Here is a 15,095-nt window from a genome sequence, read left to right on the forward strand (position 1 = left end):
CTCTATTGTAGCGTACTGCACGGTGGAAACGGGGCTATAATAAACTACACTCTGCTGAAGTGAAATAAATAAATAAATAACTTGATTTACCTGATTGTTATCTGCATTAGGAGAGCAAACTTTAATCATCTAATGCACAGCAATAATACTAAATTACAATACCCACACTGGCATCACTGGCAACACAAAACATTCATAATGTGTTGGGGATGTTGTTACTGCACATGACTTCACCAAAGAAGTGGTGTCCAAAAACTTGTTAATTGCAGTTGCCCTTTCATTGCACGCCAAGTTCTTCACACATGAAAGACTGCACATCATCTACACTCAGGAGGAGTTCAGCTCAAACGGCGGTTACATCATGTCTGCGGAGTGAGACGCTGTTTTAGGTTGGCCTGTCTGTGAATGGGACCTGCGTGTACACACCTCATTGGGTTTCACATTATGTACCCTAATCCGGCCAGAGACTATCAAAGGAAACATTAGATGGAAGACCTTGAAAACTTTTGCGACACTGTAGTGCACTGCTCCTCTTGGACGCGTTTCAAAGCGCGGCCCTGTCTCTGAGAGGGAGGTGCTGATTTTCTGGCTGCTGGGTCACTTTTTGTGAGAGGAAATGCACCTAGAAAATTTCCCATGCTGGAGAAAATGCGTGATTTCTGTAAATTCCTTTAGATATTTGATCTTTTTCAATGACCCAAAAAACTGGAAAGACATTCAGACTGAATGTGGAACAGAGTAAAAAATGAAGAAAAGACGAGCCTTAGTTAATGATGACAATATTAATTTGACATTGGAAAGAAGTGTTGGTTTGGATTAGTGTAGTTAAGGAATTATCCATTAAAATAATACTCAAAAGGTTTTTAAGAAGTGGCAGAAAAGTGTTTGAAGCCCCAGAGATTTTGTGGTGGAACCGCCCCTAAATGCTCCCAAATCCATTCAAAATGACATCAACAAAAATATGAAAGTCTGAGGGTGTTACTCCCTCAAACTGCCAAATTCCTCTCCCCCCTCCCTTTATCCTTCCCTTACTCTCTGTGGAAATGTGAAATTAGCTGAAACATGAGGACAATTACAAGAAGGCCTAGCATAAAGACTGGGGGACTGGGAAAATAAACTGATCACAGACCCCTGAACAAATCTGGTTTACTTTACAAAGCCTCCTCTGAACTCCTGCCAACGTTTCCCCCCATCTAGATAATTCCTCCCTGAGCAGTTTCATGTTTACACCTTGAAAATCGCTGGATGATCAAGAGGGAAGAGACACCGACGCATTCCCTTCCTTTGTTCTGCCAGAAGACGCTCGGCTGAGCATCACACCTCAAAAGTAACATTAGAAATATCTAATTGCGTAAAAATATGCAGGTCATCCTTTTGAAGTTTTTTTCTCTCTTTGTGGTTTCTGGGCTCCCTCCCATTTACAGTAAATCTGTGGGAAAAAACACCCAGTAAGCTGTCTTCTTTGGTGTCTCTTATTTAAGACTGGGTTCAGGTCTTTTCTCTTTTTTTCAGCAGCTAAGACCATTGAGGCGTTTTATAGCTTTTCTCATTACTGCATTTTCCAAACAGTGTGCGAGGGGCAGTGGTGCATGGTTGAATTATTCAGGGGTACTGGGGATAACGGCGCAGGGGCTGATGTGTTATACTGCACTGCTGTAAGGGGTCCTGCGAGGGACATCAGAGGACTGCCATGTCAGAATGTAAACCGGCTTTTATAACACACTGAGAGATGGAAAAGAAACAATAAAGAGCTGCAGATGAAAGCTTTATTTAGTGAAACAGAAGCTAGAGAAAGCAACTCGGTCTCAGTAAAGACCCGATCTGTGCCTTGTGGCAGATTTTACAAAGCAATACATTGAAATATTTTGCCTAACTGAGCTTTTCATAACACAGATGAAATAAAGTAGCACATAAATACGGGTTTTATACGAGTTTTGAGGCAGGTAAAGGTTTTTATAGGAGATCAATGAATGTTTAAAGGCCAATAGCATACTGTAATTTTTAAAGTTTTTGGGTGGCCACCTGTCCTTTGGTGTAGCACCAGCACTATACCAGAATACCCATGTGTGCACAAAGACAAATATCTGTATCAGTAAGTATATTCATACTCCAAAGAGGACAAACCTTTCCATTTTGAACACCACATGAGCTTTCCTGTTCCATCCTCAGGCCAAAATCCCTTTGCTTACAATATATCTCATAAAATAAAATCATTATACTTCCAAAGCAGGATTTATACCTCTGCATTGTATCAACGCCGTACTTATGGCATAGGTTCTGCGTAAACATGCACACTATCCTGTAGCCTACATTGTAGCCTGACCTGCACCTCCACAGAAATGTAACTTCACAGCACAATGCAGACCTCCTGTTTATTTACTTTAATTTACTTTTATTTGACAGATAAGAAACAATAAAATGTGACGACAATAAAGCCCCGCAAAATTTTAAGTTTTGTGTTTGATTTATCCTGGCTTCATGTGAGTAGAGGAAAGTCAGCTAGCCGCTTGGCTAATTTATGCAATGGGAAATGCCAGGGGTTAATGCTAATAATGTTAGCATGTTATTTATGTTGGGAAAGCATGTCTAGCAAAAGAGGTGTTTGGTCTGTACACCTTGAGAGTTATAAATGGAGCCAAATTGTGTTACCTTTGTTAGATGCTGCTGTTGTTACAGGCTTCATATGAGTAGAGGAAAACTCTGCTAGCTGCTAGGCTAAATTATTCAGTGTAAAATGTCATAGGCTAATGCTAATAACATTAGCATGTTGTATTCATGGGGAAAACATGTCAAAAGACAAGTGTTTTGTCTGTAAATCTTGAGTTATACTGGAGCCAGAGTTTATACTTGTGCTTAATATTGCCACTGTTTAGCAATGTGTATGTTTATGTGTGTTTTATGTGTGTTTTAGAATTAATTAAACGTTACTGCACTTCACAGAAACTTAGCACAGCGGTACAGAACCCCGACCCCAACTAGTGTTTTCGAGGTGTAATTGCAGAGCGACACACACACACACACCACCGCACACACATGCTCACAGCAGCGAAGACCACTTGCGTAGGCTACATCGTAGGCTCTGCGTAGAGCCGATGCACAACTAAAAGTCAGTCTTAAGGCAGCCCTGACACCTATGAATTACATTCATATGCAAAAATAAAAACTTATATATACATTTAAAATGCCTGGATCTAAATGAGCTATTTCTTTCTGAACATCAAAATCTATAAATTCCCAAATTATAGCTGCAGAAAATGCAAAAGACAGAAACAGAATCCCTCACGGCTCTGTCCCTTGTTTAGTTATGTAATACCCAAAAAGGAGAAAAAAATGTTTGGCATATTAGGAATTGTTCATTATCATAATTTTGCTGTCTTTCAAGCAAACTTTTGTGAGGTCACACTGTTGTTTTTGGCTCGTCTCACAACCTTGGTAATGGAACATGTATAGCCTGCAGACACATGGTGCTTTGAGGTGTGTGAGTCGGGGTGGCAGCATATGGCTCCGGCGCATGGCAGTCGCGCACAAAACCTACAGCGTGTGCCATATGTGAGCGTATTTTGCATGCTCAGTGTATACAGCCTCGGAGCTTAATGGCAATAACAATTACACATACCTCCTCTGATCTCGTATCACAAAAGACTTGGTTTCACTCCAGCATGATTCAATCAGCTGCAGCGTGTCTGCCGTCTCTGAAAAGATAAATTACGCCATTACCGCTCTGAACTGGAGCACTGTGCGCTTAGAAAACAGTAAAGCTACGTTGGACTTTAAAGAAAACGTCACTAATTACCCACTTTTTGTTTAGGATAATATTGTTAAGTCATTTATCACTGCAAAGGGTGCCACCGCAGCTGAAGAATTATGAATAGCCGGGTTTTTCTGGCTCATGTATGCAGGATATTTAGGCCTCTGTTAAATCCCTTAAACTGTGAGATGTGCACCATCTGCAAAATTCAGCTACACTGACAAAATGCTGCAATAAGAAATCTAATCCACCATATAATATTATTGTATGTATTGAGTGTTTTAACCTATATTTACTTTCAAGATAGTAACATTTTACAGGCAGCTGTTCAGTCTTTTAAACTAGAGTACAGTATCAGTTTCAGATGTTATTTTGACATGGCTGTATGGGATTTTGTAATGACGATTACAAACTATTACAACGTAACAGTGCAGCCCCGCTGAACTCATGCATTTTCAAATCACTTTAAATTAGTGTTAAACCTGTATTGCAACATTTTACTTCCCCTCAGTGCCTGTGGAAATCTCCCCTGACCAGGACTATTTTTTTTTCACACCCCTACTCATTTCATTTTGATGCTAGCGTGTGATGGAGGCACAGCATGACAGCGCTCACATTTCCAATAAGGTTGGCACAATGTGGCTCTGGACTATTAATATCCAACAATGCCATGGCCACAGTGGTGGCATCTGTCTTCTCGGGCCTCCCCCTTTTCCTCCACCTCTCCCCACCCCCACCACCGCCTGTCTCATCCTCCTCACCTCTTCTCCTCCACCACCGCCTGTCTCATCCTCCTCACCTCTTCTCCTCCTCCTCTCCTCTCTCTCTTCATCTTGCTCAGATGGACTGCGCAGTCCTGCAGTACGACACACAGCTTGGTGAAAGGCAGTTGAACTGTTGCCAGCAGCCACATGCTGCTCTGGCTATTTCCATCTCTAAAGAGTAAATGAAGAGAAAATGCAGAATATGCGTTAACTTCCTTCGAAATCAGGGCAGCTGGGAGTCTTAAAAGTTCTTTAAAATCTCAGGAACAGGGCCAAAATGTCACCTTTTGTCACAAATAGATATTAATATCAGCTAAATATATTAATTTCTCTGCTCCAAATGTGAGACTATGTTTTGCATCACTCTAGGTCATGTCACCATTGCCATTACTGATCTCTTTTATGCAAAAAAATAGCTTTTACTATTAAAGTGATTCATAAAATCATGTTATATCAGCTTAGAGAGGAGCAAAATGGACATTCATTTATGTGTTAATGTTGCCGATTATAACTGTAATGTGAATCTGGAATACATCGGCTTTCACAGTAAACAAATATTCCTTTACAAAGGCCATCAACACCAGTGTTTTATGTCCGAGCCAGCACTTCATGCTAATGCTATCTTAGGACTCAGTTTGCATTTATTATGAGAAACATTTTGGACAACTGTCCGGCTGCTCATGGCCCTCGCGTTTCATTAGTTTCACTTGCGCTTTAATTGATCTTTATTTCCCTTGATTATGATCATAATTAAACACCAGAAAGCTGTTCGAGCTACCAGCCATCTGCCAGGTTGGATGATGGGCACCATCAGTGTGGGTATATGGGTACAAGGCCACCACGGTGCACTCTGCCAAGACCCACGTCTGAAAATGCCCCCTCAAATGTGTTGTTATAAGGTCAGCTGGATTTTTTCTCTTGATGTTACAGCAGTGTTTTTGTGCACAGCGTTTGAATATGTTTATTTTATTGTGGCATACTTCACAAAAACATAACTGATGTACAAAGCATGTTTTTAAATGTAGAAAATAAGTGGTTGAAAGGTTCTCTCGCCCTTCACTATACTTAATAATAATCATTATTTTCACAGTTTATTGTCTTTGAATGTAATCTGTTTCATGTTCTTATGATGTGAGCCGACATCTTCGCCAGAACTCCCTTCTTTATTCTCCTAAGTGCCCGCCTGCTTATCTGATTATGTTTAAAGGCCTTGCAACATGAAGTTAAGCATATTTATCTAAAATCCCCAAAGAAGACTTCATTACTGGGCCGAATTAGCGCCATCAACTCTTGACCTCTTTAATTGAATAAGTTGAGGTAGTCGGAGCCCAAGGTTAGGTGAGCCTAATTTCAAGAATGGGGCCACACTGCCAACATATGGCTTGGATAGAGTTGATTTGGTCGGCTTTACCTCCCCGACCTATATTCTGATAACTTTGCTGGATGTCTCTGCAGTGTAGATGAACATGGAAGGGATCTGATAAGAGCATGTAACCTGCACTAAACAGGATGTAAAACTGTACCGCCAATTTAAACTCCCAGCTTCAACCATCCAGATAGAAAAAAGGCTCAGTCGTGGATCAAAGGTATCAATAGTCATCCAGTCAAAAGGCCATATTCTCTTGATGAAAAAAGATGCCATTAAAAACATCTACTTTACATTTTGATTTTCTTCGGATTATGTCCTCGCATTAGATTTATACTCATTCCGATTTTTATTGTCCGGGCTCCACGCAGCTCAAATCGAGTTATGAACTTAATCAATCTGTGCTCTCCTGCATTGACTGTTTTATGATTGGCCGAGGTCGCCAGGTTTTATTGACCCGATAACCTTAGATGAAAATGGCTGTGCGTATTTGACTAGGAGTGGGAGAAATGGGCAGGGCAGAAATATAGAGCCGCACGAATCCGTCTCCTCTCGGTAGCGCCTACTAGTTAAACGCATCATAAATGAGAGCTGACGTGAACTAATTTCTTCCGGTGCGTTCTCTGATCCCTTCACTATTGCTGGCTGACGGTGAAGAGCAGTCCATAAAGACAGTCATATAGGATAGCTGGTGTGTAAATCTGGGCTGGGGTGAGGAGGCAGCCCCTGCGTGAAGAGTGATGGATGAGGTGGGAATCTTGCCCTTTTCTCTCTCTCTTACTCCCGATCTCTGTGGCCCATTCCATCTCCTTCCACGGGGATGAGGAGAGACATGACTGCATTCCTGACCTCCATAAGGAAACAAGGCGCTGTTGCTACAGCTGCATGCTGAGCAGGCCCTCACCCTTTGGGAGCAGGCACGGCTCTGCAACAGGTTTGGGGAGTTTCTGTCTCGGTCAACAGATCATTGAGCAGACGCTTCATTTGGTGAATTGTAGAGGTGAAGTGGTGGAGGGTAGGAAAGGTTTCAACATCTGAAAGAGACAACAAATTAGTAAATGGAGAGCAATAAATTAATAGAGTTTGGATCTAGTCACCTTAACAGACAGATAAGTACTGTAGACTTTAAATTTCTTAAATAACTAAAAAGACATCAGTCGTATTTAATCAGAGTTAAACAAACAAATTCCACTTTGTCCTGGTCCAGTCAGAAAAATAAAATGGCTCTGAAGTGTAGCGTGCGGTTCTTTTGAAAGGAGAGAAGCTTGAATCCTAATTCCCTTCACACTACATTATAACATGTACCACATATACATGCTGACATGCTTTATTTTGTGATATTTTGCACAACATAGTGCAAAACGGAGGTAATAGTCATGACGAAATTTGAATCATGATCAGGCTTTAAATCTTTCTCCTTTGTTGCATAACCCCAAACACACCATATTTCATTTGCTGTATTCACAACAATTCTCTAACTTAAGCCGTATTGTAGTTCCCATGCATAGAAAGAGCATAAAGAGAGAAAAAAAATACAAGCATTTGGCATAAAAAAGGACATTGAAGGCTGTCTGGTGTTTCAGGGGATGTTCTTGTTTCGATAGGGTTGGGAAACCAGTGGTGAACTTATGCTGCATTTAATTAAGAAGTCCAAATAAAATCATCTAAATTTTCAGGCTGTTCTCAAGCACTGTTGGTATATACACCTTTGAAAAGTAATGCAGCAGAATTCATCTGTAACCTACATAATCTGGGAGGCTGCAATCGCAAGACCAATGCGCTGATGGGAGTAAAGACCGTTGTAGAAAGAGCAAAAGTCTGCATAGGGAGATGGATAGGTCAAACAAGCACAGGACTTTCTCCCAGGACACGGGTGCTCATGACCCGCGTAAAAACCAAGTGAGCTATGAGTGACGTGAAGGTACACTGCACCATGTTTCTTTTCTAAACCTAACCTTAAGTGACTCTCCTGAATCTCACCTATGTAACTTTACATTAAGTACGTTACGTGATGATGCCCAACCATGTTTCTTTTCCTACACCTAACCCATGTAACTTTACTTTCCTGAACCTAATCTACGTAACTTTATGTCAAGTAGGTCATGTGACAATGCCCAACCATGTTTCTTTTCCTACACTTAACCTACATGACTTTAGGACGTTCTTGTCGGGACAAGGTTGGGAAACCAGTGGTGACGGAACCAATGCGCTGACAGGAGTAACGAAGGAAGGGGTATAACGAGTGAAAGTCTGCATAAAGAGGTGAATGGTTCAAGCAAACACAGGACTTTCCTCCAGGAGATCAGTGTTCCTCTCCCATGTAAACCCAAGTGAGCTTTGAGTTATTTGAATGTACGCTGCACCATGTGTCTTTTCCTAAACCTAACCCATGTAACTTCTTTGCACATCGACTGCCCGCTCTAACAACTTACCTACTGGGCGCCCTCTTTTAAAATTCATTTATTTTTTCCTCTCTCTTTTTCTGCATGTTTTTGGTTTGTGCTTGTTCTAAGTCCGCATACATTTTCTTGTAGGGCTGCAATTAATAGTATTGATGGTGATAGTACTTACCATCACAATAATAATTGCTATACAATATCTGCCTTATTTAACTAAGCTACCAGTATTTGCAGCTCCAGTACTATGGTCTCTCCTCGTCAAGGTTTAGGGGGTTGGGGTAGAGGGGATCGGGGGGCAGAGAAATGTCAGATCTTTTCTGGTATGATACCACATATGTGACTGTACACTGCCTTTCCTGCCTATAATATAAACAGCAAACAATTGAGCACAAAAAAAAGTACGTAATGTGACGATGCCCAAACATGTTTCTTTTACTACATCTAACCCACGTAACTTTCTAATCTACATAACTTTGTCAAGTAGGTCTTTTCCTGCACTTAACCTACATAATCTAACCTTAACTACGTAACTTAACATTAAATATGTAATGGGACGACTCCATTTGTGGGCCGCAGTTTTGTAGTATGTGATACAAACCGCTGTATGAGGATACACTGACCACATCGTAGTTGCCATGTGCGTATCGTAGAAAGAGAGTATTAAAAAACACACTGGCACTGAAAACATGGATGTTGATTGTCCTTTGAGGTTCCTGGGAAAGGTTTTTTTTATAGGGCTGGGAAAACATTGGTGAATAATGGAGTCATCCAAATTTGTTTTAAAAGCCTGCTTCTCTGGCCATTCTATCCAATCAAACAACAGACCATTGGTTTACACTTGCAATACTAATCCCTCACTGTTCAATGCCATGCCCCAAAAGCCAGTTTCAACAGGAATTACATCACATTAAAGAAGGTAAGATATAATGTCATAAGACCTTTAAGTAATACAGATCAAGGTGGAATATTTAGATGTGGCACTGTCATGAGCCACCGTGCTGTATGAGGACAGTGAACCCATCATACAGTATTATGCCGCGCTGCCGCCACCACTGTGGCCCCTTCAGCATTAACACATATGGCTTTCCTTAGATCATTACTTCCATTAAGTCATTAAGCCTCGGCCTAAGCGAGGCCTGTTAGTTAGTCACATTAAAGAGTTAACACTTTCCGTCTCCACAACCCGATGGGCTTGACACGTCTGCCGTGGCAACTGACACATCGCTCCATCCACATAATTAGGAAAATTGCTTTTAACAGGTCCACCGTTTAGTAATGGTCTCATTTCTTCCATCTCGCTCTGACGAGAGCAAACTGCAAGAAGATGTCCCCATTAACTCTTTGCACCGAGGCTAAACCCCTCCTGTGTCCATTCAACATGGTCTGATCTGTCACTGCCCCCCCACACCCCCCCAACACACACACATACACTTCTTTCTAATGGTCTTAATGAGCCAACCCATGGTCTGTTCCCCTTGCAGATCTTTAACATATTTTTGGAGACCTTTGATCGAACAGCTATCATTTTAGACTTTTTTGGGGGAGTTAATGCTGTATGTGCAGAGGGGAGAGGGCAATTTGGGAAGAATGAAGGATGGTGAGACGATTCGGCGGAGAATAACACGCCAAGCTTTCATCTTGTCCCCCACCCCCCCTGCAAAAGGCACCCAGTCCTCCATCCCTTCATCTCACCCCCCCCCATCCCTTCACCACCACCACACTAACCCCCCCCCCCCCACTTCTCTGACCAAATTAAATTGAAACCAGATGGAGCAGGGCCTGGACTGTGCGTTGTGTCAGATTGTCATGGCGCATTAACCATGATTTCACATTGAGACGGTCTGCCTGGCCAGAAAAAAAAAGCGACGAGAGACAGACAGAGGGAGGGAGAGAGAAAGATAGAGGGATAGAGATGGAGAGAATATGAGTTTAAAAGATAGAGAGAGGGAAGAGAGGAGAGAGGTTTTCAGAGAGAGAGGGGACTGATGAATATGGTCCTGCTGCCAACAGATCAATCCCACTGATCGCACAGCTGGCACAGGCTGATGATATGAACACCATATGACATGGAGACAGGCCTGCAACAGGGAGGCTCAGGATGGTGCCATACCTTTACAGATAGGATTTAACATAAATCTGAATCCAAATCCAATAATCATTTCATTAACATCTGCATATCGCTCTGAAAGTAAATCCCCATTGGACTAAAGTTTTCCCTTTTCTTTACTTGCTCACCTTTGGCTGAGATTGGCTTCAACATTTAGCTGTGTCACGGTTGTCAGGACACGTGGTCTCCATTGCTTGGGTCAAAACAGCAGCAGACTTTAAACCAAGATCAAATTTACAGTGTAACAGTTTATATGAATGCTGAAAGTTAAGTCAGGAAAACTGAAGGCAATCTGGGCTTATGAAGGTTTTGCAGTAATACGAAATGCAGATTTTACAAAATATTGGGAAAAACATGTGACTGTAAAACTTAAATTAGTAGCCCAGGCTATTATTTGCTTGAATCACTGAACTCAGCAGGCCTATATTTGGGACAGGTGTCTATACAGCTTTTATACATCCAAAGAACTTCCATAAAATGAACTGCGTGGCAACCAGACCAGGTGTCTAACTGAGACAGGCCTTTATTGGTCAAAATGTGTAGCGACACAGGGCTAGTAAAAGAGACTAGGCATTTAATTTTTTACGGTAAATGATAAATAATTTAACTTTAGCTATCTGCTCACCTTACAGTAGACTATATGTTTGTGTAAAGTGCATTATAGAAATGAATCCTTGTTGACTGAAATGTCATCGAGAAGTCATTCAACATGTACATCCTTGATCTCTGGTAACATGTGTGTCAAATTTTGCATTCTGGTGCTGTCCAGTTGAAACCATGTATCTCAAAAATGTCAAATGTCAAGTTTGAAAGCTGAAAAATTTCCAGGACATATAGTGACATATACACATATACAGAGATGTGTGCACGTTTATGGCAGTAAAAATATGTTCCCACACACCTTTAATGGGAAAGGTTTTAATCGGCATTCCTTTATTGTCTCTGGCTCCGATCGACAGTGATGGAGATATCACACTCAGGTGGATGCGCAAATTTTTCCTCCTGTTCTTGCATCAAGTTCAATTTTTTTAACCGTGTGCCTACAAACAATAATGCTCGGTGAATTACCCTGTAATCTGGCACATTCATGATGCCAAATGTGACACACATAAAAGCATACATGTGTACTGAGTCAAGAAATATCATTGAAATATTCTACATACATATATTCAGAAAATTCCACAGACCTCCATCCTTCATCCTTCATCCTCTGCCCCGACTTGAAACTTTAATTTTCTTCCAACTTTCCTCAACTATTACATGAGCGTAATACTCTCAACCATAGTGAAACATTCATCTTCAATTCGCCACCCAAGGATCAACGGTCCACTTAACCTCTCGAGGGATGGAATTACAAGTTTGACTTCAACCAGCCATATCATCTCATTGCAGGTGTCATTACCCCAGCTTATAATTGACAGAAGCATTAACATGTCATTAACACATAAGCTTAGACTTATATTTGAACCTTTTAATGAGGCCATCATTCAACATTAATAGATTAGTTATCATGGGTAATGACTGAGGTGTCTTTGGCTGTCCCCACAGGTCGGTGTATAGGAAACTCAGCATAATGTTTTTGGTGGTGGCGAGGGGGGAGCTCCCTCAGGAAATGAGAGGGGAGGTCGTTCAGGGCAAACGTAGGGAGACAAGAGTGGGTACTGTCGTCCATACTGAGGTCTTTAGGTGAGGGGAGATAATGAATGAGAGAGACCATTCCTGTGCACAGTAGGCTAAAGAAGGTTTAATCAAAAAAAGTCAGACAGTGACTGAAAGTTTTGTCCTTGTGCTGCTCTCGATATAATCTAACGTGACACCTGCTCTGACAAAATGCTTGCTGGCATGATAGTAAGACCAGATGTCAATTCTTCTAAGCTACCTTGAGTCCTTTACTCACTAAAAAGTGGCCATTTTGAATTTACGCCACATTTGGGATGAGAGGCTCTGCCCAAATGTTGGCCTCGTGCCCGGGTAAGTTGTGTACCTAAATGAAAAATAAATTGGAATACGTATAGATGCCAAGCAACCTCAGCAGTTGGTTCAATTATTTCTTAAATTACACACACCTAAATCTGTGTGATTTCTCTGCACATTATAGAAAGTCAGTTTGGGATCTATATCTTGTGCTGTACATTTCTCTGGTAATAAATAAGAGCACTGGCGTAGATTTCAGGGGGGATGCAGAGGACATGTCTCCCTCGATATTTAGAATATGTGCATTTGTCCCACCTCCAATAAAAACATTACAGTGAGGGCTTTTACTTTGTCAAAATTAAAGACATTTACACCATAAATTGATGCAGGAAATTCACAAATTGATGCATAAAAATCTACCAGAATACAGGAAATTAAGTGTTTGATGATTAAAACTTCCTGAGGGGGGACTCCCAACCCCCCAATTTCATATAAGCACCCCCAGTGTTGAAACAGATTGACACCCTCGAATGAGAAATAACGTCAGAAGCAGTTTGTGATGTCAGTTTCTCACATTCTGGACTAAAACCACTGTGATGTAGCCTTTAAATGTGTGTTTATGTTGTATTAGAAGTTTCCAGCTATGAGCTTATCTGCTCTCTAACCCTCAAACTACAAAAACACCTCAAACCCCCACTGCCACATACTAATCACCCTGAGCTAGAGTCCTTCCTTGTTTACATCAGGCCTTGAATTAAAGACTACAATTAATCTCCCAGAATGCCTCCTCTCACCTCTGCCACAGCTGATGATTGATTAAAGCTGGCTCTGACGTGGCAGTGGCTGAACCTGGCTAGAGTTTCACCAACAGGAGAGGCTGTGTGAGCGGCTCGGCCCTCTCAGTGCCGGACTCGTGGCTTGTGGGCCTTTTGAGACGCCACAAACCCCCTCCACCCCCTCCTCAGGCTTCTCTGATGTGAAAACCAGGTAGCCCCATAACCCCCCGGCCGACTCTTCGGCCTCCTGTCTTTCCTCCTTTGCTCCCATTTCTCAGTCCTAACGGACTTGGTGATGGATTGTATTTTGCTCCTCAGAAACACATTGTTTTCTTTAGCACAGCAGGGTATTCTATTTGCAAAGGTCTGGCCGTTGAAGTATTGTGGATATCTATCACTGCAGAGGTGCCTCTGGTAAGCATGTTCCTTCCTGTAAGAGGAGGAGCAGTTGTGAGCAATGGATAGCTCTCAACTGTCTGGTCCCTGCAGCAGTCTGTATTGATACAAGGCTCAGAAAACTAAAACAAGGGTACTAAAGCTGTCTGTATGAAGAGAAACCTGGGTCAAACATATTTAAATAATATTTGACCCAATAATACTATAATCCTATGACAAAATATTTCCCAGAGTTTGTTTTTATCTGGTACCAGGTGGGTTGAAATCAGAGCAAGCAGAGCAGAGTTATCGATCAAATGACTCTGTACACACTGGATTTTAAATATCTCTTTATGAAAAATAAAAAGGGGTTGTTGGAAATAATGGAAAGAAGACAAATGTGCTGAAAAGTGAAAGTTTATCCAAAGCAGTTGGACCACGGAGACAGAAACCACAAACTCATACTCGCATTTTCTCCAGCTCACAGAAGAAGCAGCGGAGCAGACCGCTGATGAAAACAGAAGTCGCTTATTGTTTATAGCAAGAAAGTTGCAATTACTTTGTTCCGTCGTGCATTTCACGTTATTACAGGACGAGGCTACAAGTTGGAATCAATCACTATCAGTTAATCAAGAGGCAACGGAGAGAAACTCAGAACCTCATTTGGTGTCTTAGCATCAGAAAGTCCCGTGTAATGCAAGCCCCTTTGTGTTTCTCTCAAGTTACGATATCACAATCACCCAAATGGATGCTTTCCAACGAGGGATTACCCGCTCTAAGTCTCCTTTTAGCACCTCCATGTGAAAGTCAAACAGCGGCGGCGTTTCGGAGAAGGCGACAGATGACAACCTTGAACCCCTAAGCGTTGGTCGGGCAGTCCGTTGAAATGGTTTGAAAAGGTCCTGCCTCATGGCATTTCCACCGCTGTGTTCACCTCAGGAGAGACTGAATACATATACAGAGGTCCTGATATGTTTTACATGCTGTCCTCCGAGGGGGACCAGGGGGTATTTGTAACGCAGCTATTTCAACAGAGCGATGATGTACACACCCCAGCTATGTTGAAATAGATTGGAGATGATGTGAAACGCAAACAGCACCAGAGACTCTGAGACCTGAGGCGAGCGATTGGAAATAAAATAAAACAAAAATAAATAAGATTGTACATCACAGATTTGTGTCTTTAATCATGTGTAAAAAGTGTTGTTGGGATTAAATATCACAGAATATCTTTTTGCTTCACACACATACACACACTTTCTTTCTAACACACACACAAAGGGGAGGCCTGGGGTTCCTGTGTGACCAGCAGACGAGGGAGTTGAACTTGTGACCCCTCCCTGGGGCGTGAGGCCCCGGGGGTTGCAGTATCACAGAGCTGATCCACTCCAGCCTGCCTGGCTTGGCTCGAGCTCCGCCTGCCCACCCACTCCCACAGCTGGCACGTAACACACAGCACTCAGTGTGCAGCCCAGCGCCTCACACCACAGCTCATGCTATGATGCAGCATTAGAACGCCACTGAGCAAAGTCCACTCTGAGGATTTGATATGATCCTGGAAAATACACGATTGAAGATTGAAAATGTTTTGACTCAGCAAATGTGGAAAATTTAAAAAAAAGTCATTAAGGATATTTATTGTTAAA

General features: G+C 41.9%; 1 long non-coding RNA gene across 1 annotated transcript in view; it reads right to left on the minus strand.

Moving 5' to 3' along the window:
* Nucleotides 1-4,601: 4,601 nt before the first annotated feature.
* The window catches only part of LOC126406514 (uncharacterized), a 39,115-nt gene continuing 28,621 nt past the window's right edge, over nt 4,602-15,095 (minus strand). Inside the window, exons 4-5 of the long non-coding RNA XR_007571703.1 lie at nt 6,783-6,912; nt 4,602-4,683 (exon numbers count right to left, since the gene is read on the minus strand). This is a non-coding gene — a long non-coding RNA (uncharacterized LOC126406514). The remainder of the gene's footprint in view (nt 4,684-6,782; nt 6,913-15,095) is intronic.

Source organism: Epinephelus moara, chromosome 19 (genome assembly GCF_006386435.1).
Source record: "Epinephelus moara isolate mb chromosome 19, YSFRI_EMoa_1.0, whole genome shotgun sequence".
NCBI classification, from domain to species: domain Eukaryota; kingdom Metazoa; phylum Chordata; class Actinopteri; order Perciformes; family Serranidae; genus Epinephelus; species Epinephelus moara.